Below are 14,053 nucleotides of genomic sequence, written 5' to 3'. Positions count from 1 at the left end.
ACAGAAAAATAGCATTGGTGAATACTATTAACCAAACACAGATCTTATTTAAATTTCACTCATTTTCCCCTTAATGTCCTTTTTCTGCTTCAGGATCCAACCCATGATCCACATTGCATTTAGTTATTGGCTCCTTGGTTTCCGGCAATCTGTGATGGTTTCTCAGTCTTTCTTTGTCTTTCATGACCTTGATAGTTTGTAGAACGTCTTTCAACTTGGGTTCGTCTGATGTTTTCTCGTGATTAGCTTGAGGTGTTGCATTTTAGCAAGATTACCCCAGAAGTGATACTGTGTCCATCTCAGTGCATAATGATTTCAATGTGATTTGTTGCTGGTGATTTATTAACCTTGATCCCTTGGCTAAGGAGGTGTCTGCAGATATTCTCCACAGTAAAGTTACCAGTTTTCCCTATGTAATTGACAAATGTCTTGGAGAAATACTCTGAGACTATGAAATATCTTATTCCTTCTCGAACACTCACAACTGATTTTAGCATTCATCAAACTGACCAGACCTGCAACACTTACTATGGTGGTGTCTGCCTGGTGGTAATTTTTTTTATTTCTCTCATTTCTTCTACATTTATTAGTTGAAATTCTTTTGTAAGAAGAGATATTGTTTCCCCTATACATGTATTTATTCAATTCCTTTTTAAAAAAATTTATTTATTTAATTAATTTTTGGCTGTGTTGGGTCTTCGTTGCTGCGTGCAGGCTTTCTCTAGTTGTGCAGAGTGGGGGCTACTTTTGGTTGTGGTGCGCGGTTTTCTCACTGCGGTGGCTTCTCTTGTTGTGGAGCATAGGCTCTAGAGCGCAGGCTCAGTAGTTGTGGCACACGGGCTTGGTTGCTCCATGGCGTGTGGGATCTTCCCGGGTCAGGGCGTGAACCTGTGTCCCCTGCATTGGCAGGTGGATTCTCAACCACTGTGCCACCAGGGAAGCCCTTCAATCCTTTTTTATGTTGGTATGGATTCATGGAAATTTGTTTTCTGAGCTCAAATTCAATACTATTATTATTATTATTAATTTATGTTTTGCAGTATGCGGGCCTCTCACTGTTGTGGTCTCTCCCGTTGCGGAGCACAGGCTCTGGACGCACAGGCTCAGCGGCCATGGCTCACGGGCCCAGCCGCTCCGCAGCACGCGGGATCTTCCTGGACCGGGGCACGAACCTGTGTCCCCTGCATCGGCAGGCGGACTCCCAACCACTGAGCCACCAGGGAAACCCTAAGATTTTTTAACTTATGATTTCTTGGCTTTACAATGGTGTGAAGCTATACCTATTTGTACTTAGAATTTTTAATTTTGATTTTTCCAGGCTAGTGACATGCGGTAGATACTCTCTTGTGATGCTGGGCGGGGGCAGCAAGCTGTAGCTCCATCAGCCATGTGACCATGAGTATAAACAACCAATACACTTACAACCATTCTGTACCCAGACAACCATGCTGTTTTTCACTTTTAGTACAGTATTTAATACTCCATGAGATATTCAATACTTTATTATAAAATTGGCTTTTGTGTTAGATGATTTTGCCCAACTGTAGACTAATGTTAGTGTTCTGCACACGTTTAAGGTAGGCTAGGCTAAACTATGATATTCAGTAGCTTAGGTGTATTAAATACATTTTCAACTTTAAGACAGGTTTATTAGGACGTAACTCCATTGTAAGTCAGGGAATATATCTTTTGCACAAATAAGATACATACGTATTTTCTTTTTTTCTTAATAGATCTTTATTGGAGTATAATTGCTTCACAATACCGTGTTAGTTTCTGTTGTACACCAAAGTGAATCAGCCATATGCATACATATGTCCCCATATCCCCTCCCTCATGAGCCTCCCTCCCATCCTCCCTATCCCACCCCTCTAGGTCATCTCCTTCTATGTGAAGAGTAACATGCCATAGATACTCTTTTGTACTTTGCTTCTTCTCCACCCCCCTCCATATCGCCCCCCTTCTTCCTTTTGGCTCAGTTTGGTTACATGTTTTGTCTCAGATGGGCATAGTACTTAGTTTTCACCATCTTTATGTATTTTGATTTTGTTGCTATATCCCAGATGTCCCAACCATTTTTTATACCTCCTTTCATCAAGCTACTTTCAGCTTTTTTTTTTTTCTTAAAAGGTAAGATTCTAATCTTACTGTAGTAGTTCTTTATTAAGAGTTTAATTTATCTCTTGTTACTATGCCAGTATTTCTCACTGGATTATGCTTTAAAAAAATTCTCCAACCACAATGCTACGAAACTAGAAATCAACTATAAGAAAAAAAAACTGCAAAAAACACAAACACATGAAGGCTAAACAATCTGCTACTAAACAACCAATGGATCACTGAAGAAATCAAAGAGGAAATCAAAAAATACCTAGAGACAAATGAAAATGAAAACACAATGATCCAAAACCTATGGGACACAGCAAAAGCAGTTCTAAGAGGGAAGTTTACACTGATACAAGCTTACCTCAGGAAACAAGAAAAATTGCAAATGAAAAATCTAAATTTACACCTAAAGCAACTAGAGAAAGAAGAACAAACAAAACCCAAAGTGAGTAGAAGGAAAGAAACCATAAAGATCAGAGGCTAAATAAATGAAATAGAGACTAAAAAACAATAGAAAGGATCAATGAAACTAAAAGCTGGTTCTTTGAAAAGATAAACAAAATTGATAAACCTTTAGCCAGATTCATCAAGAAAAAAAAGGAGGGGTTTCCCTGGTGGTCCAGTGGTAAAGAATCCGCTTTACAATGCAGGGGACATGGGTTCAATCCCTGGTCAGGGAACGAAGATCCCACATGCCATGGGGCAACTAAGCCCGTGTGCCACAACTGCTGAGCTCTCACGCCTCAACTAGAGAGCCTTCATGCCACAAACTACAGAGCCCACGTGCTCTGGAACCTGCGCCCCACAACTACAGAGCCTAGGTGCCCTGGACCCATGCGCCAAAACTAGAGAAGAGAAAACTCGCACGCCACAACTAGAGAGATCCCACATTCCTCAACGAAGATCCTGCATGCTGCAACTAAGACCTGATGCAGCCAAAAATAAATAAATCTTAAAAAAAAAAAAGGGAGATAACCAAAATCAATAAAATCAGAAATGAAAAGGGAGAAGTTACCACCGACAGCACAGAAATATAATACAAAGGATCGTAAGAGACTACTACAAGCAACTATACACAAATGAAATACGCAAGCTAGAAGAAATGGAAAAATTCTTAGAAAGAAACAATCATCTAAAACTGAACCTGGAAGAAGTAGAAAATATGAGCTGACCAATTACCAGTATTGAAATTAAGTCAGTAATTTTAAAGCTCCCAACAAACAAAAGTCCAGGACCAGATGGCTTCACAAGTCAATTCTACCTAACGTTTAGAGAAGAGTTAACATCCATCCTTCCAAAACTATTCCAAAAGATTGCAGAGGAAGGAACATTTCCAAACTCATTCTATGAGGCCACCATCACCCTGATAACAAAAACCAGGCAAAGATATCACAAAAAAAGAAAATTACAGGCCAAATTCACTGATGAACATAGATGCAAAAATCCTCAACAAAATACTAGCAAACCAACTCTAACATTAAAAGGATCATAAACAATGATCAAGTGGGATTTATCCCAGGGATGCAAGGATTTTTCAATATCTACAAATCAATCAATGTGATATATCACATAACAAACTGAAGAATAAAAACCATATGATCATCTCAATAGATGCAGAAAAAAGCTACAGTGATTAAGAATCTACCTGCCAATGCAGGGGACACGGGTTCAATCCCTGGGCTGGGAAGATCCCACATGCCGCAGAGCAACTAAGTCCATGTGCCACAACTACTGAGCCTGCGCTCTAGAGCCTGCGAGCCATAACTATTGAGCCCGTGTGCCACAACTACTGAGCTCATGCTCCATGACTACTGAAGCCTGCACACTCTAGGGCCCATGTGTCGCAACTACTGAGCCTGCATGCTGCAACTACTAAAGCCCACGTGCCTAGAGCCCACGCTCCACAAGAGAAGCCACCACAATGGGAAGCCCGTGCACTGTAACGAAGAGTAGCCCCCGCTCGCCACAACTAGAGAAAGCCTGTACGCAGCAATGAAGACCCAACGCAGCCAAAAATAATAATAATAAATAAAATAAATAAAAACCCCTTAAAAAATATTCAACAACCATTTATGATAAAAACTCTACAGAAAGTGTGCATAGAGGGAACCTACCTCAACATAATAAAGGCCACCCACAGCTAATATCACACTCAATGGTGAAAAACTGAAAGCATTCCCTTTAAGATCAGGAACAAGACAAGGATGCCCATTCTCGCCACTTATATTCAGCATAGTTTTGGAAGTCCTAGCCATGGCAATCAGAAAAGAAAAGGAAATGAAAGGCATACAAATTGGAAAGGAAGAAGTAAAACTGTCACTGTTTGCAGATGACATGATACTATACATAGAGAATCCTAAAGATGCCACCAGAAAACTACTAGATCTAATCAATGAATTTGGTAAAGTTGCAGGATACAAAATTAATGTACAGAAATCTCTTGCATTCCTATACACTAATGATGAAAAATCTGAAGGAAAAATGAAGGAAACACTCCCCGTTTACCATTGCAACAAAAAGAAAAAAATACCTAGGAATAAACCTACCTAGGGAGACAAAAGACCTGTATGCAGAAAACTATAAGACACTGATGAAAGAAATCAAAGATGACACAAACAGATAGAGAGATATACCATGTTCTTGGATTGGAAGAATCAATATTGTGAAAATGACTATACTACTCAAGGCAATCTACAGACTCAATGCAATCCCTATCAAATTACCAGTGGCATTTTTTACAGAAGTAGAACAAAAAATCTTAAAATTTGTATGGAGACACAAAAGACCCCGAATAGCCAAAGGAGTCTTGAGGGAAAAAAACGGAGCTGGAGGAATCAGACACCCTGACTTCAGACTATACTACAAAGCTACAGGAATCAAGACAATATGTACTAGCACAAAACCCAGAAATATAGATCAATGGAACAGGATAGAAAGCCCAGAGATAAACCCATGCACCTATGGTCAACTAATCTAAGACAAAGGAGGCAAGGATATACAATGGAGAAAAGACAGTCTCTTCAATAAGTGGTGCTGGGAAAAGTGGACAAGCTACATGTAAAAGAATGAAATTAGAACACTCCCTAACACCATACACAGAAATAAACTCAAAATGTATTAGAGAACTAAATGTAGGACCGGACACTATAAAACTCTTAGAGGAAAACACAGGAAGAACACTCTGACATAAATCACAGCAAGATATTTTTTGACCCACCTCCCAGAGTAATGGAAATAAAAACAAAAATAAACAAATGGGACCTAATGAAACTTAAAAGCTTTTGCAAAGCAAAGGAAACTACAAACAAGACAAAAAGACAACCCTTAGAATGGGAGAAAATATTTGCAAACGAATCAGTGGACAAAGGATTAATCTCCAAAATAAATAAACAGCTCATGCAGCTCAATATAAAAAAAAACAAACAAGCCAATCAAAAAATGCGCAGAAGACTAAACAGACATTTCTCCAAAGAAGACATACAGATGGTCAAGCAGCACATGAAAAGATGCTCAACATCACTAATTATTAGAGAAATGCAAATCAAAACTACAATGCGGTATCACCTCACGCCAATTAGAATGAGCATCATCAGAAAATCTACAAACAACGAATGCTGGGAAGGGTGTGGAGAAAAGGGAACACTCTTGCACTGTTGGTGGGAATGTAAATTGATACAGCCACTATGGAGAACAGTATGCAGGTTCCTTAAAAGTCTAAAAATAGAGCTACCATATGACCCAGCAATCCCACTACTGGGCTTATACCCAGAGAAAACCATAATTCAAAAAGACACATGCACCCCAATATTCACTGCAGCACTATTTACAATAGCCAGGTCATGGAAGCAACCTAAATGCCCATCAACAGAAGAATGGATAAAGAAGATGTAGTACATATATACAATGGAATATTACCCAGTCATAAAAAGGAACGAAATTGGGTCATTTGTAGAGATGTGGAAGGATATAGAGACTGTCATACAGAGTGAAGTAAGTCAGAAAGAGAAAAACCAATATCGTACATTAACGTATATATATGGAACCTAGAAATAAGGTATAGATGAACTGGTTTGCAGGGCAGAAATAGAGACACAGATGTAGAGAACAAACGTATGGACACCAAGGGGCGAAAGTGGCGGCTGGGGGTGTGGGATGAATTGGGAGATTGGGATTGACATGTATACACTAATAAGTATGAAATGGATAGCTAATAAGAACCTGTTGTATAAAAAAATAAAATTAAATTCAAAAAAAATTAATATATAATCATGCACTTGTACCTGTACAAGTAAGTGTTTAGTGTTGTTTTGTGGTGTTTTATATTTTTCATAAGTGGGATGCTATTGAATTCAGTATTCTAAACCTTGCTTTTTATTCTTTTCATGTCAGTAGATATTGATTTACATCATTCTTTTAAATTACTACATAATATTTCATAGTAGGGCTTTACTATGGCTTATGTAGCCATTTATGAATATATCGATGGGTATTTAGATTGTTGTCCTTTTTTCTTTTCTTTGCAACTATGAACTAGGGGTAATATCTTTGTGCATGCCACTTAAATTACATGTTTGATGCATACAGGATAGATATTGAGAAATGGAATTGCTTGGTCATTGAGAATGAATAATTACCATTTTCAAAGTTACTGCCACGTTGCTTTTCAGAGAGCCTTAAATAATGTTTTTTCTATCAGTTGAGTGGGAGAATACCATTTCCTCACATTCTTGATTGGTGGTATCAACATTTTTTATTTTTTGCCAATTATATGGTGAAAAGTTACATCTTATTTTAATTTACATGTCTGCAATGACTAGGGAGAATAACATTGATTTTTACATTTACTGATCATTTGATTTCTCCCACTCCATGACTGTCTAAGCTATGCATATACTTGTAGCCTTACTTATGAATTCTTAAATTAGCTTGTTAAACTATATACTAAATATTATTAGGATATTTGGGGGATTACATTGTCTTTATGGAACAATTTGGAGAGAACTGGCATCAAAATATATTGAGACCATTAATAGTCTCCATTTATCTAGGTGTTTTTCTATGTCCTATAGTTTACTTTTTCCCCTGTAAAGATCTTATATATTTATTGTTATGTTTATTCTTAGGTGTTTTATACTTAGGTTTCTGTTGCAAATTCCCTTCCATTACATTTTCTAACTATCTATTGCTGGTGAACAGGAAACCCACCAGTTTGTGAATGATTACCTGCTATCCAGTCACTTTGCCGTACTCTGTTATTATTTGTCAGTTTTCATCACACTTGTTTTCACAATCTACCATTTGGTAGACTAATACTACCCTGGAGCCGCCACCTCTTATCCCAAGTCCCTAGGAATAACAGAGAAGTTATAAGAAGAATACAATCCATAGCATGTAGAAATCTCCTTCTGGAGATAGTTTGTACATATGCAAACACACTTTTTCTTTTCCCACTTATACAGTACAGTAGTATACTGAATAAACAGTTAATCATTTTCTGCTGCCTTCTGATAAGAGTGTTCAATGTCAGTACACAGAGAGGATCCCCTTCTATTTAAGGGTGCCACTATATGGATGTACAATAATTTACCCAGTGCCCCATGGAGGAAACCGGTGCCCGATCCTCTATGATTACAATGAAAATACTTGTATGAAAGGCTTTGCATCAATATCTTCAGGATCAATTCCTAGCAGTGAAATTCCTAAACGTGGATCAAAAAGTATACACACCTTCAATATATATATTATACATATATATTTTTTGGCCATGCCGTGTAGCTTGAGGAACCTTAATTCCCCAACCAGGGACTGAACCCACACCCTAGGCAGTGAAAACGTGAAGTCCTAACCACTGGACCCCCAGGGAATTCCCACACCTTCAATATTGACAGCCACCGTCCAGTTGCCCTTCATAGAGGCTGTATCAATACACATTCGGAACAGTACATCAGCATGCTGTTTGCCTACACCTTCAGCAATACAACAGATGCTGTTTAAAACTGCTTGAAAGGAATATAGACAGAATTGGTATCTTAATTCTTGCTGTAGCAGATGCTGTTAATGTCCCAGCTAGTAACTTTACCTGCAGCCATAAATAACAGTTCCTGCACATTCTGACAGCATCCAACTTGTGTCTGAATCTTTCTGCTTCTCTTCCCGAGTCATTCTGAGGTGTCACGGAATGTGCTCCACCCTGCAAGGGTGGACTTTCCAGGATGGCTGGGAAGAAACAGTCTATCAGCCTCTCGGAGGCAACCCCCAACCAATAAAGAATAGGAATCAGTGGATAAATATGTAAGCTTCTCCATCTCTCAGCAGGCAATTCTTGCCGGTTGCTCAGAGTGAATTCAGCTCTTGTTGACTACAGCAGTAATCTTCACTTTAATGTATCCTTTATTGACTTTTCTACCTTCTCTATCTCACTTTCCCTACCTCCTCTCTTCCTGATATCACCTCCCCAGTAGCTACATGCCCCCTAATCCTTGCCTCAAGGTCTGCTTTTGCGGAGACCTAAACTGGTACCAGAGATGGCCATGGAAAGTTGACCCTCAAGAATGGGACTAGAGAATTTGCTCACTCTCTGGTCAGGAGGCATCAAGAACCTCATTGCTGGTCTAAGTCGGGGTAGTGACAACCCAGAGCATGCTGTAGCAGCACGTTTACTAAGACTTTCACCTCTGTTTGGGAATAAGGAACGGGTGGAAGGGACCAGGCTGGGGAATACGTGGTAGCTCTTGAGTGGTGTGGGACAATGGTATTCATAAGGATTGTAGAGGTCACTGACTTCTGTTAACTCTCCTGGAAGCCTTGAAGAAAGAGACTGGCACACCAGGTCAGCCAACTATCAACTCAGGGCATGTCAAGAGAGCCAGAAGGCTTTCATGGCTGATTTTAATTAGACTCTTACCTCTTGCAGCGGGAGGGCAGACTATGCTGAACATTAGCCTCAGGATACGATAATAAAAATGTCAGAGCTACAGTGGGATGCCGAATGCAAGCCAAAGCAGGTGTTCTGCGTTAATGTAAGGGCCCTGAAAAGGAAGAAATAGGACTGTGAAACTTGGAATAGTTGTATCTGGGTGAATGCGCTATACAATCTTAACCCCACATTTCCTTGAGTCTTCTGGGCGGGCATGCTTATTTATAAAAAGACCTTCCCTTTTCTCCTGTGTTTTCTAATAGTTTCCTTCCTTTTTTTTCCCATTCAAATTTGACTGAATTATAATGTATTTTGTTGCAAGGAATGAATTGGGAATCCAACTTTTTTTTCTTTTTTGAGACAGCTATCCAGTTCTTCAGGATCATTAATTGAATAATTCATCTTTCCCCATTGATATCAAATGCCACCCTGGTGACATATTAAATTCCATATGCATTTGGGTCTTGTGGGAGAGAATGCTAGTTATTTACCAAAGCTTTTCCTTCCTCTCTCTGGGCTCACAGCACGTTTGTTTCCCAGCTTCGACTGCAGTCAGGAAGTGATGGACCTGGCACGTAAAAGCTTCCCACACATGATCCTCCATCCTCTTTGCCTTCTGCCATGTGGAATGGAGATATCCTCCAGAAAAACTTGAGAAGCCACATACTGAGCATGGCAGAGCTAAAGATGCAAGGAGCACGAGCTCCAGAATCCTTGCCTGGAGGAGAGCCTGCCAAGCAGGAACACCTGTTTTGGACTTTATGAAAATGAGAAATCATCTTTCATTTTATGAGCCATTCATTTTTTTCCCTTTTTTCTGTCTTTCCTTAAACCACATATTGTTACTTTATCTAATATAGGTCTACTTCTATACTCTGTTCTGTTCCATTCATCTGTCTGCCTGCTCACGTGCCAGTAATGCACTGTTTTAATTAATACAACTTTATAATGTATTTTGGCACATAGTAGGGCCAATCCCTTCATTAACTTTTATTTTACAATTTTTTCCCTGGTTTCCCTCCTTTTCCATATGAACTTTAGAACCAGTATCACTAGCCAAAATAAAATCTCCTTGCTATGTTTATTGAAATTGCCTTATATGTAGAGTCTGATATGGGAAGAATTGACATCTTTATAATGTTGAATCTTCTTATATAAACATCTTTCCATAGAATTCATGTCTTCATTTATATTCTTCAATACCTTCGTAAACTTCTCCTTGTATAGGTGGTAATTTTTCATTTAGTTTATTCATAGGTATCTTTTTCTGGTGAAGTAATGCTATTATAAGTAAGACCTTTCCCTCTGTTATATTTTATAATTGGTCATTGCTTATATAGGAAGTCTACTAGGATGATGTGTTGCGTCTTACCATGACGTCAAATAAAAATAAAATACCAGTCTGCCACCCAAGAAAAGCACTTAAAAGCAAAATAAATCTTTAAAAGTTTTTAAGCAAAATAAATCTTAAAAGAAGTTTAAAATGTCTATACTGCAATAGCAGAAAAACAGACTGTATAAAGAGAAGGTATGTTGTCAGTTTATTCAGAATGGTCAGAGAATGTCTGTCCCCCTTTTTGATTGGAATTCCAAGAGCTACCCACATTTATAAACTTTCCATACTATTTAACAAATAAGCATTGTCAAGTTGGGGTTTGAGGAGGGTCAATAACATCACCATTCTCCACTAAGCTCCTAAGCAACTTAGAAACAGGCTCAGGTATTCAGCCAGATGGAGGTAAAAGTGTCATCATTATTGAGAAAGCTGATAGTAGAGAACAAGGCTTAAATCTGTGGCAACAACTTGTTTCCTACATCGCACCCCAGAGATATAGAGACTTTGCCATCCACTGGCACCACTGGACAACCGTGCCTGTTCTTACAAACTTCTGGCATGGAAGGGCAGAGCAGAACATACTTCGATAAGAAGGCATCCTAGAATTCCCTTGTTTCACTCTTCCTTGCCTGGGGAGGAGTGAGTAAAAGGGCAGAGCAAGGTCAGGACTGTAACGGAAGGTGACTCCATATGGAAAGAAAATCAGAAGTGATGAATAGTGTTACCCTCTGAGAACCAGCAAAGCTATGTTCTAAGAGCGATATTCTTTTTAGGGACCAAAAGTTCGTATCTACGGTTTTTGGACGCTAGTGTCAAATATTAGATTTGAGTTTTAGGCAGAAAATCAAACTACATGGATTTTTATGTCATGCTGACATAACCATTGTGGAACATGGTTATCAGGTTTTATCTGTAAGAGAAAAGATCACACAAAAGCTGTAAAACTGACACGACTGCCGTTCTTTTGTTTCTAACAAAGTTATTCTATGGACACAATCATTAGATTACAGGTATTATCTTTTAGCTCTTTTGGGCTCACGTGCTTAACACATCCAGTCCTTAGTAAACGTTTGTTCCTATATTAATACCTGTATTTGTTCAATTTGCTCTCAGAGACAGCATGCTTGCAAGAGGTTATATAATACAGAGCACATAGTAAGGTTTATTACTGTCAGAACTCCAGTGACCACTGGTATTTTCTGTACTCAATTCATTAAACATTTTTTGAGGCTTTATAATATGACAGTGACTATGCCAGAGCCTGGGGCTATAAAGACGTATGATGATGCAGTCAGGGGCCCACGTCTACCGGGGAGGACAGATGTGAACAGCTGACTACTGTGTGACGCTGGAGCACAGTAAGGAGACCTCTAGGGACATGGGGAAGGCCTCGAACCATGCCTAAAACAAAGACTCTGACAAGTTACGTTGCCCAAGTTCACCTAACTTGTAACTGGCAGAGGTAGAGTTTGAACTTGGACTGATTTCAAAGCCACCAGTGCCTCAGGTGCCACTCTGTGACGCTGGTGCCCTTATTACCCAGGTCTGCTCCAGGCGGGGCAATGCTGCAGAGGGTAGACGGTGCTGCTGTACAGTTCCCAGGGTAGATTCTGTCCGAAAAGCTGGCCTTCAAGCCTGGCTCCAACTCTGACTTCAGCCCTGTCTCGCCCTCCCTGAGTGCTCAGGGTCACGTCTGACAGGCTGCTCCAAAACCTTACTGGACCAAGCTGACAGAGGCGTTCCCCCTTCTCGAGCGATTCCACTTTCCTTACCCTTCCACAGCGGAGGCTGCTCCGTGGTAAGACTGAGGCCCAGATGAAGGGAACGCTTGTGGAGGGTTTGGAAATGATAGTGAATTGCTTGGAGATACTCACTCTACCCCACTTCCCTGTCATGCTCTGGTTGATTCATGAGGGACTTTTTTGCTGGAGGTCACCTATAAATAAATCAGCAACGTAAAAAATGGTAAGGATAACTCTAGATTCTATGAAGGTAATTTATAAGTATGGGGGTAGCAACTTCTAGACATTGTCTACATCACAGGTTTAGCCCCATAAATTCTAGTGTTATCTACCAGGAGGCAGGAAGGGAAGAGCAGAGGAAAAAATGCTGCGCCAGGCTTTGGCTTCCCTAACCCCGCTGACTGCACAAGTTTTAAAATTGTGAATAAATGGATGCTTGCACCAATTCAAGACAAAAGAGTTTTAAATTATGAGTATCTCTGCTTAAAAGCCCTCCTCCATTACTTCTTTCCTTATGTGCAAGGACCTGCCTTCTTTGAATAAAGAAAGTGAAACTCCACTATTCACAGAAATACAGTTGAACTTAATGTGGGATTTAAAAAGATCAGGGGTTTAGAAGGCAGGAGAGCAGGTGAGACCTGGAACAGCCATCACAGGACACTCTAAGTAGGGCTGAGTTTCGAAATAACAGCCAATGTTTGCTGAATGGCTCTTGTGTTAAGGGCTTTATTATGTGTTATTCCTCACAATATCCTGAGGCGTTAAGTTCTCTCATTGCAAAGGAGAAGCTGAGGCTGAGGCCACACAGCCGGAACGTGGAGAAGGGGGCAATGGAGCCAGGCAGTGGCCCTTGGAAGTTCACACTCTTACCACGATGCGCTGCTCTGTTTCAGTCATGACACTTCTGGTCTTGATCCTGGCGTGATCTTATCAGCTAGGGTGCTAAGGCTTCTAAGCAGTGCTGATGTCTGATCCATCAGCTTCAGAGATCTGCTTGCTGGTGAAGAACGTTTTGAAGTTAGAGACATGGTAGGAATGCTGTAGCTGTAGGCTGGCTGACATGTCACCAAGGAAGGTCTTCAAAGGAAGAGACACTGTACACCCTGAGGCTTGCCTCAGCCTCTGAAATGGGCTCCTGCTTCTGAATCACAGGAACCAAACTCACAAGATACTAATGTACAGAATGCCAACTTACTAATTTCCAGTGAGTGACTAGAATATTCACTGTTCAGAGAACTCTCTCCTAAGAATCAAGGTTCACAGAAGGCTCCTTAGTCACTGTAACTTCATTTGCTGAACTCAAATAACGAATAAAGGGAAAGGATGGCACTGATGTTTGGAATTCCACGAGGGCAGTTAGACCTACAAAACCAGAGGCGGTCCAGGACCAGTTAGTTCACAAACAAGCACTTCAAGAGAGTGTTGCAACTCAGGATGACCAGGTAGTACAGCACAGCCCAATAGTATTTTTACATGTGATCCTCATGTATCTTGAGCATTTCTGAAAGATGTCCAACAAAAACTCCCTAAGTTTCATGAAAGTGCTTTCTCTTAAGTTTGGTGAGATAATCTTATACTAAGAAACATCCTGTAAACTATTGGCAGTACAATGCATATATTGCCAGCAATGTGGGACCACTACTGCTAAAACCAAAGGAAGATTTGGAGAGAATGTTATATAAAAAGTGAAGGACTTGACTAAGAGCTCCTTGAGAACCTAGAACACTTACAGATAGATGTCTACAGAAAACACTTCTAGAGATTTAAAAAAAAATTCCCCCTAGACACTGGGAAATACGTACTTGTCAATTATCAAAGGTATGGCCTAATCTTACATTTAATTCACATTTTTCAAAAAAGCTGCTCAAAATCCCATGCTTTAGTGATACTTGTAAATAATCCAAGGCATGGTACTGTGGTATTCCTCATTGGCACTTAGAACACAAATGAAGG

At 39.9% G+C, this 14,053-nt stretch overlaps 1 protein-coding gene and 1 long non-coding RNA gene across 2 annotated transcripts in view; one reads left to right on the top strand and one right to left on the bottom strand.

The window, feature by feature from the left end:
• The window catches only part of LOC109549146 (Golgi phosphoprotein 3-like), a 30,958-nt gene extending 18,834 nt beyond the window's left edge, over positions 1-12,124 (bottom strand). The window contains exons 1-4 of the mRNA XM_073802040.1: positions 9,514-12,124; positions 9,011-9,134; positions 8,186-8,322; positions 7,330-7,452 (exon numbers count right to left, since the gene is read on the bottom strand). The gene's annotated coding sequence lies outside the window, so the exon portion shown is untranslated. The remainder of the gene's footprint in view (positions 1-7,329; positions 7,453-8,185; positions 8,323-9,010; positions 9,135-9,513) is intronic.
• Positions 1-14,053, top strand: part of LOC141278263 (uncharacterized) — an 82,504-nt gene that overhangs the window by 57,735 nt on the left and 10,716 nt on the right. The gene's annotated exons all lie outside the window — the stretch shown is intronic.

Source organism: Tursiops truncatus, chromosome 3 (genome assembly GCF_011762595.2).
Source record: "Tursiops truncatus isolate mTurTru1 chromosome 3, mTurTru1.mat.Y, whole genome shotgun sequence".
NCBI lineage: Eukaryota > Metazoa > Chordata > Mammalia > Artiodactyla > Delphinidae > Tursiops > Tursiops truncatus.
This window is presented reverse-complemented; position numbering and strand designations above follow the sequence as displayed.